This window comes from Microtus ochrogaster, linkage group LG5, assembly GCF_000317375.1.
Source record: "Microtus ochrogaster isolate Prairie Vole_2 linkage group LG5, MicOch1.0, whole genome shotgun sequence".
NCBI classification, from domain to species: domain Eukaryota; kingdom Metazoa; phylum Chordata; class Mammalia; order Rodentia; family Cricetidae; genus Microtus; species Microtus ochrogaster.
This window is the reverse complement of record NC_022031.1, coordinates 39954854-39962894: the sequence shown is the minus strand read 5'-3', so window position 1 is coordinate 39962894 and position 8041 is coordinate 39954854. Positions and strand designations below refer to the sequence as shown.

The following is an 8041-nucleotide window of genomic DNA, read 5'->3' as shown; positions in this document are numbered from 1 at the left end:
CAAGCTTCGTTGGGCTCATGGCTGGACAGCACATAATGGCAGAAGCTTTTGATGAGAACCAGATCTGCTCTCCTCATGGCAGAGAAGAGGTCCTTATGGGTATGCTCTTTGACCCAAGATTTCTCAACAGGGCCATCTTTTCCCCTTTTTTTTTCTCTCAAGATCATAGTGTAACACCAATTTTAAAAAGATACCTTTAATACAAAATAATTCCATTAGAGATTACTAGCTTTTCACACCACCAACAATTTTGGTAGTTGGTCCTGTAGTCTTACTCAGCGTCTTACCTAAAAGTGGGCAAGTAACCAGTATAAGCTAAAATCAGCGCTGGCTAATGTATTTGGGTTGACTGCCAATCTAATTTAAAGCTAATATTTGTAAGTTTATTACTACTTTACCTGAAGTCCAGGGTGCATTTCACATTTCACATTCATACTATCTTGAATTTTCTTTGCATTTTCTTCTAATTACTGTAGGAGAGTGCTGAGTTTATATTTTGTAAGTGACTATAAATAATTTCTAGAAATACAGAAATAAATTGGATATTAAATCATATTGAGCACATTGAGAACAATGACTGTTGTTACTGACTTGGACACACTTGACATGTATATTTCTACTTTTGCCTTGGGTGAAAACTAAAGACAGATTTCCTAAAAGTCTGGACTGTCTAGGCCCAACCTTTCACTGTGTTATTTTTAGATAATTACCATCTCTGTTTATAATCTATAATTAAAGAAAAACAATAAACTCTTCTATTTGAGATATACTAGTGCTTTGTCAGAGTAATTTTAGAAAATCATCTTCTAATTCTTCAAATATATTACATGCCATTTTCAGAAACCTAAATTTCATAATTTGACATAGGTTATAAATCCTGCAATAAACATATTATTAAATAGTTATTGTTTCTCACAAGCAAGTTTTAAATTACTAATTATAAATACGCCTAGTTTTGTGTGCTAAAAAAGTAGAGCAGGAACAAAAGTAACAAAACTGGGAAAAAATTAAATTTAAAAACATTAATATAAGCTAATACTGCTTATATATGAACATCAGGATGCCAAGGGACCCAATACAATCCTCAGTCTAACATTTTCAATGGCACAGCCTAGTGATCACACGATACTGGTGATACTCTCTAGTTACCCCTGGCAACCTTTCTCAACTGTAACGATGCTACCCTACAATAGGTTTCGCTGGGCAGCTTTCTCTTCAGTTAGCTGAATGCTCTGGGACCATCTGCGTCGGCAAGCATGAAAGGCCAGCCTGCCTGTGGGCCCGTCACTCTGAACACCACCTCTCTGACCCTGATTAAATACAACTTTCAATCCTTTTTGTCCTCCCTGTTGACTTCTCCTATTAAGGGAGCCCTTTGACAAAGAAAGCGGAAGAGTGGACTAACTGCCCCCAAGAAAGGTGATGTCTGATACTGCTCAACACAAGGATTAGCAAGCCAATACATAACAAAAGCAAGTTGGGGGGGGAGGGGAGAAGTAAAGAAAAAAATGGTTTTAGCGAGAGCTTTGACTAATTCAGTAGGTACACAATTCAACAAATAACCATACAAGAGGCCTTCTTTGAGAGAAATAACTATAGCAGAACAACAATTTGGAGAGATACTTTTCAGTGTCTTGACATAAGACAGGCCATGACATAAACTAAAACAAACCAAATAGTTCATTTTTTTAGTTAATTTTTAAAATTAAAACAAACTTATAATTGAGGACAAAAGATGGTGCAAAAATCAGAAATAAGTAAAAGAAAGCAATCATAATTGTAGAATAGCTTCTCATTAGAATACAAGACAGTTGTGTATAAATAAACTAATTATTTGAATACTAAAATAAAGTTGGGAATACCAAAACTACAAAGAATCATTTTTATAACTCATCATGACACAATAACTTTAAAAAGTTTAATTTTAAAAGACAGTTTTACAGGCTCAACTGTTTCTTAAATGAAGACCTTATTCTAATAAGGATGTCTGCTCGGGCAGCTTGTGAACATGCACCACAGCTCAAGATAACCAGAGCCCTCCATTTGGGAAGACAGTCAGAAATCACCTTCAATAATACATTACTTTTTAAGTAACTCAAAGTGTCCTGCTTCCATTTCTGGCCACGGTTTGACTGGTTACAAAACAACCCAATAAAACAACTTCTTAACATAACCTGAAATGTTAAATAAGAATATCCTAAGAAACAAACAATAATTAGCACCTACAATCTAGCCAGGATTCTCTAATGTCTACTTAACTCCTAACTCATAGGGTACAAGGTGTACCTCAGTGGTAGAACATGTGAAAAGTCCTGGAACTGACCCAGTAGTGGCTCAGTAGTTAAGAGCATGTAATACTCCTGCAGAGGACCCTGGTTTCATTCACAGCACCCACTTGGAGATTATAAGTATATGTAACTCCAGTCCTGGGGAATAAAATGCCCTCTTCTGATCTCTATGGGCACCAAGCATGCAGGTGGTGCACATACATACATGCAAGCTAAACATCTGCATATAAAACCAATCTAAAAGGTGTCAAACTTTTACAGTAAAATTTTACTACACCTTATTGAAAGAATAGCTAATGAGCCTAAGAAGTCAGGTGGACAAGAAAAGGAGAGGCTCCTAGGAGGCAGATGAACCACAGTATTAAACCTGGGGAAATACTGGAAAAACCAGAGAGGCCACATACATGAGAAAACTATTATAAGCTACTAATAAGAACCATATTAGATTCTTTCACAGAACTAAACAAACAATAAGCAAAGAAGTATAAAAAGAAGAAATCTGGCTAGTTGGATAATGTTATCTCAACAAGGATGCTTCATTAGAACAGAAATCCAAATCTGCCTGTTTGCATGAAAGCCTTTGTTTCCTGTAACACAATGCTGCTTCTTCAGCAGGAGTAAGTAGGAAGAGGTCAGCTTCATCACCTTCCCTCAGAATACACAGAACTGGGCAAACCCAGAAAACACATATTCTGCACATTCCTGTATCCCTAATTTAAGAATGCTACAGAAAAACAACGGAATGCTTGTTTAATCCTGTGAATTATGATTTAGGGGATAAAACTTAACCCTTTAGAAAGCCTATAGACAGAAACATATCTGTGTGGCTGGGAAAAAATCCTGGGCTTGAGCTAGTAAATTACATGTCTGATTCAGAAAGATCAGAGTTGTGCTCTCAAGCAACATCAGGTAAATAATGGAAGGCTACCATTTTTCTCAGAGGTTGTTTAATGTCTCCTGTAGAGCTTACAACGGATACATTCAATATACCATCACCACAATCAATAGATTTTAGCTATATACTCTTGACTCAAAGGTGTAGGAATAGTTCTCTTCTCCAAAAAGCTACACTTCTTAGGAAAATATGGCAGGGTATTTTGAGATATGAATAGAAGTCTCTTCGGCTAGCATCTATGTCAAATTACAACTACTGAGACAGCAACAAAAACTCACCACCCTCTTTCCTCATCACCATCACTTAGTTCCTTCTTAACACAAGTTTTCTAGATGCCATACGACATGTCTTGGAAAGAAAGATGAATGTATGGCTTTCTTGTTGAATGTACATAGATATGCAGTCTTGCAGTGATTACAACAAGCTCTTATGAGAGCCTGTTGATTCTAACATGATGTCTTGGTGGAGTCACATGAAGGCACCTACAGTGTCACAGACCCAGGATCAGTCTGTTTCCTTCCTTTCATTTACTATTCTCTCCAAGAAGCTTCTAAACACTTAAGAGTGATTCTGTCAACCAGAAATCCCTGACTCCTAATCATTCTTATTGGGTAGGAAATATGGATTATCTTAAAACCCAAATAATACAGAAATCCCTGATGAAAATAAGAAAATGTCCATAACATTATTTGAATTTGAAAATCCAAATTATTTTAACTGGTACATAAACTGCACATCCAGAAACTGGGTCATATAATAAAAAATATAAATCTGAAACAAGTTAATTCACCTTCTAAATTTCTTCCTTCAGACTTTATATTAGATTACTAACTATCCTGACTGTCTCCTCTGCAACAGTGCAGCTTCTGTGCTACGTGAAAGTAGCTTGTCTCAAAGCACCACACAAATACATGTTAATATCATTCTTGTTGGTTTACATACATGTAACAGTGAAAACAGGTCCTATCAGACATGTACCTAGAGGAAAGAAAACAACACCAACCCAAGCTCTAATAGTCTTCAAGTTAAGACTTACGTTCTAGTCAAGAAGCAAGGAAAAGCTAAAACATCTCAAGCTTCTAACTTCACTTTGTTTGTTTGGTTTTTTTTTTTTTTTTTTTTTTTTTTTTTTGTTTTTTGAGACAGGGTTTCTCTGTGGTTTTGGAGTCTGTCCTGGAACTAGCTCTTGTAGACCAGGCTGGTCTCGAACTCACAGAGATCCGCCTGCCTCTGCCTCCCGAGTGCTGGGATTAAAGGCGTGCGCCACCACCGCCCAGCTTTAGTAACTTTAGTAACTGCTACTCTAGAGATAATTTTCAGAAAAGGAATGACTTGTGGATACTGATTACTGTACCTTAAAACTGACCAGCCCTATAAGTGGATAGTGTTGAAAAAGGTTTGGGTGGGGAGGAGCTCAGTGGTAGTACACTTGTGTAGCATATGTGAAGCTAGGGTTTGATCACTAGCATTGGAAAAAGCAAACAACAAAGGATTAATGTGAACAGAATGATTCTTTGCTGCAGGCCACACAGCCTTCAGTGAGAAGTTTGGGCTTTCTGTTCTTAGTCTTTCTCCCTAGTTATTTCTCTCTATCCTGGTCTATCTCACATTTTTCATCTGAAACTCAGAAGTGAGCAAGAAGGCTTTGAGACAGTTAACTGATGATATCATTAATTTTCTTGGTAGAAAACAGCAATCACAAAGCCTACTTGGTGTACACAATTGAATCACAGACTCCAGAGAATTTGAAAGTGGTTACCAGGGTCATGTTGGTTGAAGGATACTTTTGTCTTTTTAGTCATATTAAGACTATTAAATTCAAAAGATAAATGCAGGTGACTATAGTTAATAACAATGAATAAATTTGCTAAATTTTGTATGTTTGCCACCAAAACGTACAACATGCTAAGTAAAATATGTTTATTGGCATGTTTTGGCCAACCAATTATATATACATATATATCTCAAAATAAATAATACATAATATACTGAAATATGTATATGTGTAAAATATAGTGCCTTATAAAGCTCATTTTCTCCTTACTAGTGTATCTTTGAGACAGGTCTGCTGTATAGCTCAGGCTATATACGGACCTCCTATGTACTCAGGCTGTCCTCAAACTCAATTGTAATTTCCCAGTAGCAGCCTTCGAAGTTTTAAAATTACAGGTGTGAGTCATTATTCCTGGCTTACTAATTCTATTCCTAAACCACACGCAAAGGAATAAAATTTTACTATTCACAATTATCAGTATAGCAAAAGGTTCACTGTAACAAGTTCTGCTCCAAGTGATGGCCCAATTCACTATACTAATATTTTAATCCCATAGCATTGTGTGTATGAAATATACTCTCTACTAGTTTTTAATATCCCATGTTTGTATAATAAATAGTTCACAATATAACTACATCCATCTCAAGTGGCTCTTTTCTTAATTTGTTTTTATCAAGCTATACATTTTTCTCCCTTCCTCCCTTCTCCCATGACCCCCATGCTCCCAGTTGACTCAGGAGATCTGTAACAAGGGCTCTTACGTTGATGCTAAAGATTCATATTTGTGAAGAATCCTGTGGATTTCTGTGACTTCAGTTACAGTCATATACCCACACTCCTAAATCCTTGCTCTGGCCAGCAGTGTCCTCCTTGGCTTGGTCCTATGTTCATATATCCCACTGCTGTCTAAGAATCACTAATTAGATAGCCCAGAGGCATGTAAAACTAAATGCTAAGAACTAACCTTAAGTTTTCCCCTTTCCCAAATTTGAGTTTCCTCTAATACTGATCACTGAGAATAAGGGCACCATCACATCTTATGTGCTCTAAAAAGCCACCAACAGGGCTTGCCCATATTCTGCTACAATCCACTCTTTCACTAAATTAATTTCTAAACTGTGACTCCAGCCAGCCTACAAAATATATCACCTTGAAATTCTTGAATTTTTCTAACCATGCTTCTAAAGACCGTCATAGCCTAGTCAATTTAATACTGCAAGCCAATCTCCAACTATTCTTGATTGCCTTTCAGTGCAGGAGAATTGTTTGTAATCTGTCAATCATGTTTTAAATAAATGCTCATTGGCCAGGCAGGAAGTATAGGCAGGAAAACCAGACAGAAAGTAAAAAATGTTAATGAGAACAGGAGAATTCTGGGAAGGAGGAAGTTGATTCCTCCCACTCCTGCCTAAACCACCGAAACAGCAGGATGTGATCTACCCCACTGAAAAAGGTACTGAGCCATGGCTAACATAGAACAGAAAAATGGATTAATCAAGATGTGAGAGTTAGCCAGTGAGAGGCTAGAGCTAATGGGCCAATCAGCTTATAATTTATGGAGACCTATGTATGATTTTCTTTGGGGCTAAACAGTTGTGGTACCGGGCGGGACAAAAACTCCAACAAGCAAGTCAGCCCCGTTCGTGTTACAGCCTTTAATATCCCATGTGCCAGTCACACATCTAACTTTTTTGAGCAAACCAATATATACCCAGGCTACATATACCTGCTATTTCCTATAAAATACTCTCTCCATTCTCCCTGTTTGGCTTACTCTTATTTAATCTTCCAAAACTGAGTTAGTCCTTTCCATGTGTACCTATTCTGTTCTATACTTACATCTATTAAGATACTATCCCTTTGTATTATAAATATTACGTTTCATTCCCTGCTATATCGACTTGAAGGCAATGCCAGGTTTCTACGGCTTAACATCATCCTCTACACTGCTATGCATTCAACAACAATAATTACAGATGACAGGTTTATCTAGTGCCTGCCAAGAAATTAGTTATTAAATAATTTGTGCCTTGCTTTAAAGTAAAATTTTAACTGTTTGCATGTCAAATTCTTGCTTTTGCTTATTCAATCATCTCTGTTTATTGTGATGCCAGGTTTGAACCTAGGACATTGCAGAAGGTAGATAAGCATCCTACCACCAAGCTAAAAACCCTACCCACAATCTGCTAACTGGAGATTATTGTAGATATCACTGCTTCTCAAACTGCAGAAGAAAGAATTTTAAACAATAAAGGAGGCTGCTCATTCCATTAGAGTATTTCAAGGACAGAATGAGCATCTGAAAAATATTGACTCTTTCACTGTACTCCAGTTATTATTTAATTTGAGCCGGATAGAAGTATCTATGCTGTTTGTAGAATCTGACAAATTGTTTTATTTAAAAATGATTGTTCTGAGCTGGGTGGTGGTGGCGCATGACTTTAATCCCAGCACTCGGGAGGCAGAGGCAGGCAGATCTCTGTGAGTTCGAGGACAGCCTGGTCTACAAGAGATAGTTCCAAGAAAGGCACCAAAGCTACAGAGAAACCTTGTCTCAAAAAAACCAAACAAACAAACAAAAAAAAAAAACAAAAAAAAAACCAGTTTTGCCTTAAAAATGAAGTCACTTTGTTGAAAAATTAATCTCCAATTTTACGCCTTAAAATCCAAGAGAAAATAGAATTCGATATAGCTATACAATAAAATAAGGCTGAGTCACCTAGACAACTTCCCTCAACATATAACCATAGTAGACTAGCAAAGTAAAGCATTGGCTATGCCAGTGTTTTAAAGAAAAGGAATAACAGGACTAGTTGGGTTTTAAAAAGGAAGAAGATATCTTGGCAAAAATAATTTTCTATCATTCATTCCTTTTTATATAAAGATTAAAGATCTTCCTCATTCACCCAAGTTTACTATAAATCAAATATTTAAAACACCAGGAGTTTGTCTTTTAAAGAACTAATGAGTATTTTACTTTAAAATCTTTTTATTAAATAAAGTTGTGTTCATTTTTGTAGTAAACTGAGTCGTCTTTTTTTTTTTTTTTTTTTTTTTGGTTTTTCGAGACAGGGTTTCTTTGTA

General features: G+C 36.4%; 1 protein-coding gene across 4 annotated transcripts in view; it reads right to left on the bottom strand.

The window, feature by feature from the left end:
- The window catches only part of Zcchc7 (zinc finger CCHC-type containing 7), a 173171-nt gene that overhangs the window by 82104 nt on the left and 83026 nt on the right, over positions 1-8041 (bottom strand). The gene's annotated exons all lie outside the window — the stretch shown is intronic.